This window comes from Triticum aestivum, chromosome 1A, assembly GCF_018294505.1.
Source record: "Triticum aestivum cultivar Chinese Spring chromosome 1A, IWGSC CS RefSeq v2.1, whole genome shotgun sequence".
NCBI lineage: Eukaryota > Viridiplantae > Streptophyta > Magnoliopsida > Poales > Poaceae > Triticum > Triticum aestivum.
The window spans coordinates 522,760,049-522,768,441 of record NC_057794.1 but is presented as its reverse complement, the minus strand read 5'-3'; the positions used below and the strand labels follow the sequence as shown (position 1 = coordinate 522,768,441).

Genomic DNA, 8,393 nt, shown 5'->3' with positions numbered 1-8,393 from the left:
TGTCCCGCCGTTCCACGTTTCGAGGCGCGGTTGCTATTGGCATGTTCTGTCCAAGCAGAGATCGTGTCCCCTTATTGAGGGATTCTCATTAATACGAGCGTGGGTAACCCACCCATTCCGTTGGAAAGATTCCTTAGGAATAGGCAGGTTTTCAGGCTCAGGAGGAGGCGTTTAATCCCCGCTGCCTTTGTAAAGGAACCAAGGGACGTCCTTTTTGACGCCAAACTTCTCCTCGGCCTCTCCAACCTCGAGTTCTAAAACCCAAGGTTTCGACTTCGTTGCTCCGAGCTTCCCCATTATGTCAGGACCCAGCCCTCAAAGCCGATGGGTAGCTTCCTCCGTTACAGAGGAGGATATTGCGAAGCTTCGAGCGGCCAGATATCTGACCGCGGAAATCCACCACAGGCTTCCTGCTTGAGGGCAGGTTATCCCGACCCCCAGATCTGGCGAGAGGGTCGTGTTCATCTCACACTTCCTTCGAGGGCTAAGGCTCGCTTTTCACCCCTTCATTCGGGGGTTAATGTTCTATTATGGACTAGATTTTCACAATCTAGCCCCGGAGTCTTTCCTACATTTCTCCGCATTCATCATTACGTGCGAGGCATTCCTCCGAATCCCCCCACACTTCGACTTATGGCTCAAGACCTTCAGTGTGAAACCAAAGGTAGTCGACAGGGAACAGGTGGAGTGCGGCAGTGTTGTAGTCAGCCAGCTCACCAACACTCCTTGGCCAAAAGGATCTTTTGCCGAAACTTCCAATCAATGGCAGCGAGAGTGGTTTTACGTTACGGAGCCCCACAACACCAAGTGGGTAGCTGCACCCACGTTTCGCCCTGGCCCACCGTTACATCTTGCATCATGGGCCAACAAGGGGCTGGATTGGGGATTAGTTGATGAAGTGCGGACTCTACAAAGCCGCATCTGAACCCTCCTCGAGAGGGACATCGATCTTGTCAGCGTGATTCAAGTAATGTTGATTCGTTGAATCCTTCCATGCCAGTGTAGGCCTCTCCGTATGTGGGAGTTCAATCCAGAAGTACCACGAACCCTTAAACACTTCTTCCGCATTACACACAAAGGGATGTGGTAGTTGTTTTTCAGAAAATGAAAACATTAGTCAGACACTACTTAGGGCACAGGCCTCGACTGTAACCGTCCGGATACCCCGGTAAGCACTTGGCTTCCGAACACCCCACTTTTTTAAGTATGTCGTAATACATTACTAAGCGAACTATCTCCTTCCAGGGCCAGATGAAGAAAGCGGAGCTGATTAGGTGTCCGGCCCCGCTTCCCGAGGGTTCAACAGATCCTGTATTAACAAGGATGCTAGCCCCGGCACCGTACCAGATGCCTGCGAAGGAGGGCAAGGCAGAGAGGACCAAAGATGCCCCCCATCCCGAAGGTGCGCCAGACATTGTGTCCGGAGGAATCAAGATTCCATCGTCCGAAGACAAAAATGAAGGGGAAGTCAACGTCTCTTCCCCCCATGGGAAGAAAAGGGCCGCCTCCAAAGATTGGGAGGAAAAGGCTCCTAAGCGAGGCAAGATGCCTTCGTCGGGTGGCTCGGGCTTGGAGGACAACGTCATCGCGCAGTCCCATGGAGAGGACAAGCCTCGGGCCGAATTGTAAGTGAACAAGGGTGTTTTAAACATGTCCCGTCCCTTTCTTGTAACGTCTAGAATATGTGTTTTTTTGCAGTTCGGCACGCAGTCTTCTTCAACAATCCTCTTCCTCGGGGGATCTTCTCCCAGAGATGATGGAAAGTGAGACGTCTCCACCAATCTCTTCACCCAATAGGGCGAACGACTTTGAGGTGTCATCGCAGAGGGTCTCTCCCGATCAACAAGTGGTGCGAGGGATGATGAAGACACAACCCGAAGGTGATAGTTCGGCGGCCCAGGGTCCGGGGACCAACAATAAAGGCCCCGAACATACCGGTCTACAGCCAGATATGAATAAACGGATCCCTTCAAAGGAAGGTTGTACTCCTACAGCAGCCTCTGGAGACCCAGAGGCGCCGGATATCACTACACCACAACACTACATTCCTGATAGCCAGGTTGGTCGGAAATACAGCTTCCACCAACAAACAGTCGGTCGGGAAAAACTATTGCCGACCGATCACGTCTGTTGGGGAAAGTCCGGACGGGAAAGCCATTTCCTGACAGACATATCTTTCCCGACCGATTGTGTGACGGCTAAGGGGTATTTTTCCCGACCAACTGTTTGTTGGGCCTGCCATGGGCCTTTCCCAACCAACGGTCCGTTGGGGCATTCATGAGTCTTTCTCGATCGATCATCTGATGGTAATTCTTTCCCGACCAACATTTTGCTGGGCTTGGTGTTAGCCTTTCCCGACCGACTGTTAGACGGGGTTTGTTTTGCCGACCAACAATCAGAAAATGTTTACTTTTGACAACCAACAGTTGATCAACATTTTGCTTAGCAAACCACAACCGTAGTTAACGTGTGGTACAAATTGTTGCGTACATATAGTTCACGTGTTCTAAAGCATAATCACCAAGACAACATTCATCAGGTGCACCAAACATTTTTTATTCCATTAACTAATTGTCACATACATACACTTCAGTCTGTTCGCACAGGACACCATACACCAGATTTACAGAAGCAAAAAGATGAAAGTAGTATGAGACATCAATTGTACAAAATGAAAAGTAGAACATCCAGTTGATGCGGATCACTGGCTTCATGGTTCATTGTGATTCCAATCCTTATGTTTGCGCCCTACAGAATTTAAATAAGTCTCCATTATTAGAATGTTCAATTAATATAAGAAATTGAATGCTGGCAGAATTCACATGTGCACTGTGCACACACAACAGCACAAAATGAGGAATATTCATGCCTAATGTATAAAAGTAGCATTTCAGGACATCAAGACCAGCAATTAACTTCCAGCAGTAGCCACAGATGTGGCATAGAAGCCCTTCACCCACTTTTTGTCTATCCATTCGAAAGGAAATGCATCACTTACTTTTTACGATTGCTGGGCATATAGTGTACCTGGGACATACTTAAGTTACTGTACATAGGTACCATTACCCCATATTCCAACACTTGTTCCAAAAAAACATACAACTAAACACTAAATATATATATATATAACTGTGACTCTTTCAGTAGATGTACAGATTTCTAGTAGTTCATAGTTGATTTAGCTTTGACTTTAATATACCATGATAATTGAAATTGATAGTACAATTAGATAATTGAAATTGATAGTGGATTTAACTGTGACTGTTTCCATGATAATTGAAATTGATAGTGCAGACTTTTAGTACAGATTTCTAGTAGTTCATAGTGGATCTAGCAGATGAATAATTAGAGTGCTCCATGCTGCATATAGTTCACGATAATGGCGGCACTAAAAGTCTACTTAAAAAAGTAGGTTCTCGAGTTTGGTATTCAAAGCTATTTTATTTCCTAGCTGGCCTTTAAGTACCCTCATGTATGATAAATCCTTGCTATTGCTTCCAGATAATAAAAAGCATGGAAACAGTTGCACGCCACTTATGCAAAACAGAGAATAAAAACACAAAATACCTTGTTTGCATTCAGTGTATAGACAATAAAAGTTAGTTAATAATACGGTGCCCCATTATAAATATCACATAATACCACATGATATCTTGGTAATTAGTAATCACAGGAAGACTTTGAAATTCCAAATTTCAAGGTAATCTCTAGAGGAACTAAACCATCACATAAAAGATATGTGGAGGTCTAGCCCAGATAACAGAACTAGAAGGTTTAGTAAATTACGATGAATTTAAAAAGGAAAAGCAGGGAGGAACTAAGTCATCACATAAAGCACATGTGTTTTAGATGTTCTATTTTCATAACAGAATAGAACTTATATCACTGACTTCAGCTAGTTGTGTTTGTACTGCTGAATGTTCTACCTATATTTACTTTCCACCAAAAATGAAAATGTGTGGATGAATATACTACATTTTAACTCAGCAGGATGACTTACTTTCGACTTTTCATTAGTTCATACTCTGCTACTTTCAGTTGGTGTTCATACTCTGCCATTTTTCCTCTTGTAAAAGGCATGCTATATGAGTACATCGCTGAAAATGCAATAGGAGACATTTAGCAGCTATGGAAATGCAATAGGAGACATTTAGAAGTACAAACCTTGGTACTCAGAGCACCTAGAAACACCTCCATGGCATCCATTGCTAACGCTGCTTGGGCGATCATACGAGTAAGATTAATCACTCCCACCATGAGCTAATTCCACCTGAGAGACAACTTTTCAAACAACAGTCACGAGAAAGCGGTCTTTGCTTTAAATAAAAAAAGGCAACATAAATTTAAGGCATTAATATATATGTTTTAATCCTTACGATGCCATGTAAATGAACTGCAACCTACATCATAGTTTCCTTACTATGTACAAATTACACAAACATGGTCAAGAACTTCTTCAGTTTGTGCTATAGTCAATTATCTTTACATAATTGCCAAACCCACAAGAAAAGCTATTGCGAAAATCATTACACAAAATTGAATATTTACATTGTCTCCCTCTCACGAATGGCCCAGGGAGGTTTAGGAAAATAAAAGTCATACAGCCTATAGATGAATATTTGATGAAAAAGTGTGGTGCACATTTAATTTTTTGATGCAAAACATACTAGCTCGAATGGTGCAGAAAAACATTAGAAGCACAAAATGATATAGCAATATAAGAAAACAAAATTGCCGGCGAAACTGACTTTTCACAACACACATCTGTAGGAAAATCTAGTGCGTGGTGTAGTGTCTGTCTTTCCTACACAACCTGACAGCAACCTGGAAAGACAAAAAATCATACAATTAATATACATGCAAGCTGATGAAATTTCCTTTCCACTAAGTACTACAGTACTATCTGTTCAACTTAACAGTAAAGAGCATCATGTATGAAACATAGAAAATGAATATACAGCCAGCTAACTTTGAGGTGAATAATTCCGATTTGCAGGCCTGTAAACTTGGGATCCATACAGAAGTGTCACACTAAGAATAACCAAAGTCGACCAGGAGACGCGACCCAAAGTTTTGAGAAATAATTGGATGATTCAACCATTTCATGATTATCTTCACGTGATTTATATCACAGGGTGAAAAAAATGTTGTGCACTGAACAGTTTATGTTATGTCGTGAAACTGAAAATAATTTATGTCGAGGTGCAGACCAAGGAACATAAACAAATGTTGTAGCTGTAGCTGTGTTGACTGCTACACTCATCTAGTTATAACTACAAGAAGCTAAGTACTAGTTGCCTTTCGACAATAATGACGAAAGAAAAGATATATTCTCACATTTTCTTATCGACAATGACATAAACAAATGTTGTCTTTCCACCATCAGAGATCTGTAAGATAGATAGAATATGAGACATAAAAGACCTAATTGACACTACATAATTTTTATTTCTTGAACACAAGAAAGAGTTATGTGGTCATGTAACTTCTTTTTCTAGAGAACTAGTACCATATAGCTAAGTATTAGAGATACACCTTACTGGTGTTTTCTATCCACGTGAGAAGTATAGTATTTCAACTATCTTTGTTTAGTCTTCAGTTGTGGCCATAAATTGAATGGTACTGAAAGCGATGTTGCTATCTTCCTCGTGGCAGCAATAGATACATGGACACCGAGAACAGAATTCTATCTTCCTGGTGACAGCAATAGATACATTGGGGATACTACAGTTTGTAAAACCATGGTATGTACTTGGACAAACACCTCAAAATATTTTCAAAAGTACAGCTTTTTTCTAGAGAAGACCACTAGTTTTCTTTCTTACTTTTCTCTGGGATGGAAAAGACTGTAGTGTGCCTGACTATTATATTCAGAAATGCATCAGAGAAAAACATATGTACTTCAGTGCCACAAATTAGATTAAATTATACCTTGCAAAAATAGATTAAATTAATCCATTAGTTTCAGAGAAGCATATGTACTGTACATACAAATCTTCATAGGTATAAGTGCCAGAACCTAAACCATCAGGTTACGCATAAGAGAAATAAAGATTATAAATACTAGGTTAGCCTAGAAACAAGATTCAGAAATAGCAACATTAAAAGCAACTAGCAGTGTATTATGCTCTGTTCTGTACTATGGATGTGCCCTGATGCTGATATATGTGTGTGTGTACCGAGTGAGACTTGTAGTTACAAAAGGTTATTAACTATGGAATTAGCCAAAAATAAGACAATGAGTATTCTCTGTTCAGCAAAACTGAAGGACCAGATTCCTAGACTGAAGGACCAGATACATGAACAAATAGTACAACAGGAGGTTATTCATGAACAAACTGAAGGACTAGATTCATGAACAAACAGTACTAGAGGAGGTTATTTAAGACAAACTGAGACTATGTATTGTACATTATCTAATACAAACTTTAGATGAAGAGAAGTGGCAGTGAGCTAGGCAAACATGATAATAAGAGAAGATGGACCAGCCCTGGTTTGTAGCTCAAAAAAAACTTAGCTCATTTCGGTCCCTGGTTCGTAGCTCAAAAAATGAATACTAGCTCAGTATTCAGAAACTGAGAAGATTTCTCCTATACAATACACAAATAAATACTAGCTCAAAAATAGTGATTGGAAAAATACCTTGGCGGTGGGACGAGGAAGATGCCCCTGGTTTGTAGGTTTTCATCTAGCAAAGTGACCATGAGTCGGTATCACACATCAAACAATTCGAGATAAGTGGACAAAACACACATTATTGGTGATTACCTTGCTAGATGGTCATGCAATGGCCCTGTGTCAGCATCAGCGGTAGATTGTAAGCCTTCATATTCATAAGGCACCATAGTATCCCTTCTGATCACAACATTGACAAGAACCTCATAAGTCGCTGGTCCAAGGGGCTCTTCGCCCACAATAGTGTCTGGATCAACTGGAGATAATTGTTGCCTTAGCATCAGGAGTTTCAGGACCAGTCCATGCATATAGAAGCACCATCCATACCAATCGGAATCAATGATTATTTTAGAAACTTGAAAAAATAGAATTTAAACATATAGGTAAGGATGAGAAGATTACAAGGCTTTCATCTTCATGGGCTGATGAGCTTCTTGGAGGGGGCTTTGCAACAACTCTTCTATGAACAAAGGGCTCCTCATCGTCGTTGTCTTCACCATCATTATGTTCCTCAGCTTCAACTCTTGAGTTCTAGCAGACAACAATATGCAAATAGAATTATTGCATGCAAGATGGATTATTGATACACAATGAAAAGATGTGGAAATAGTTCATTACTTGTCGAGAATTGGAATTGTGCTGCGATCTAGGAGTTTCTAGATTATGCCTCCTTCTGAAGCTAATGGCAATTCCATTCAGTCCATTAGTTCCTGCATTTGTTGCACAAACAAAAGATTAATATATATTGCTACCACAAAATTTGCAATGGAAACAAACAAAATCTGCACACAACAGATCAACTTCTAAAATTGGTTCATATTGCAACCACAAAGCTTCTCACAAAGCTCAAATTCTCACAATTAGACTAGCTAGCAACAGTACACATCAAACCGGAGAACCAGAGAAGAAGAAAAGCATGAGGTGCCTTGTCCACTGGAACATCTACTCGTTCGGTCGTTCCCCACCGCCGGAGCTCCCTGTTACCCACTGCCAGAGCACTCTTTTCCCCGCCAGCCCACTGTCGCAATACGCCTCCAGGGAGGCAAGGATGAGAGGGAGGAGCTGTACCTCAGTCATATGCTCGTATCGATGACCTTGCCCAGCAGCACGCTGCCCAGATCCAACTCGCCGCATGTCCCTTCGTGGTGCAGATGCGGGAGGTCCGGCCAGGGAGGGGGCGGCAACTTTGCTGGATGTAGCATGAGGGCGTGGAGCCGGTAGTGGAGAGGCCGGACGGCGTTGGGCGGCGCTGGAGTGGCGCGGCAGAGGGAGGGTGGCGTGGGGCGGCGCTGCAGAGGTAGGGCGGGGTGGGTGGTGGTGGGCTGGTGGTGGGATGGCACCGGGATCAATCGGCGATAGCCCCGGGTGATGTGTGGCGGCGGTGGGACGGCGTGGGAACGACCACTGGACCTCAGGCGGCGCGTGTGGGGAACGAAGAGCTAGGGATTTGGCTCCTTTGCGCGTGCGAGGGGAACGAAATGAGAAGCTATTGATTTTGGGGGGAAATCTTCGCGGGCCGAGCCGGTTATTGGCGCTAAACTTTCGGCAGTTCGCGCGCAAGGCCCATTTAATGTCCGATTGTTGGTCGGGGTTATTTCCCGACCGATGGTTCGTGAGCCATAAAAGAATTCCCGACCGACTGTTGGACGCCGTATGTTGTAGTATTCCTGACCAACAATGGGTCATTGCATAGAGGTTTCCCGACCCACGGTCCGTTA

At 43.0% G+C, this 8,393-nt stretch overlaps 1 long non-coding RNA gene across 8 annotated transcripts; it reads right to left on the bottom strand.

The window, feature by feature from the left end:
- Positions 1 to 2,540: 2,540 nt before the first annotated feature.
- LOC123062735 (uncharacterized) lies at positions 2,541 to 8,135 on the bottom strand. 8 transcript variants are annotated; one of them, XR_006429852.1, is made up of 9 exons: positions 7,744 to 8,071; positions 7,294 to 7,385; positions 7,078 to 7,206; positions 6,769 to 6,948; positions 5,338 to 6,688; positions 4,749 to 4,824; positions 4,165 to 4,270; positions 4,001 to 4,097; positions 2,541 to 2,748 (listed from the first exon to the last, which is right to left on the bottom strand). It is a non-coding gene; the product is annotated as an uncharacterized lncRNA (long non-coding RNA). The 8 variants fall into 8 exon arrangements; XR_006429851.1 differs by having other exon boundaries at positions 4,165 to 4,824; positions 7,744 to 8,072; XR_006429848.1 differs by having other exon boundaries at positions 4,165 to 5,390; positions 5,536 to 6,688.
- Between the last annotated feature and the right edge of the window lie 258 nt (positions 8,136 to 8,393).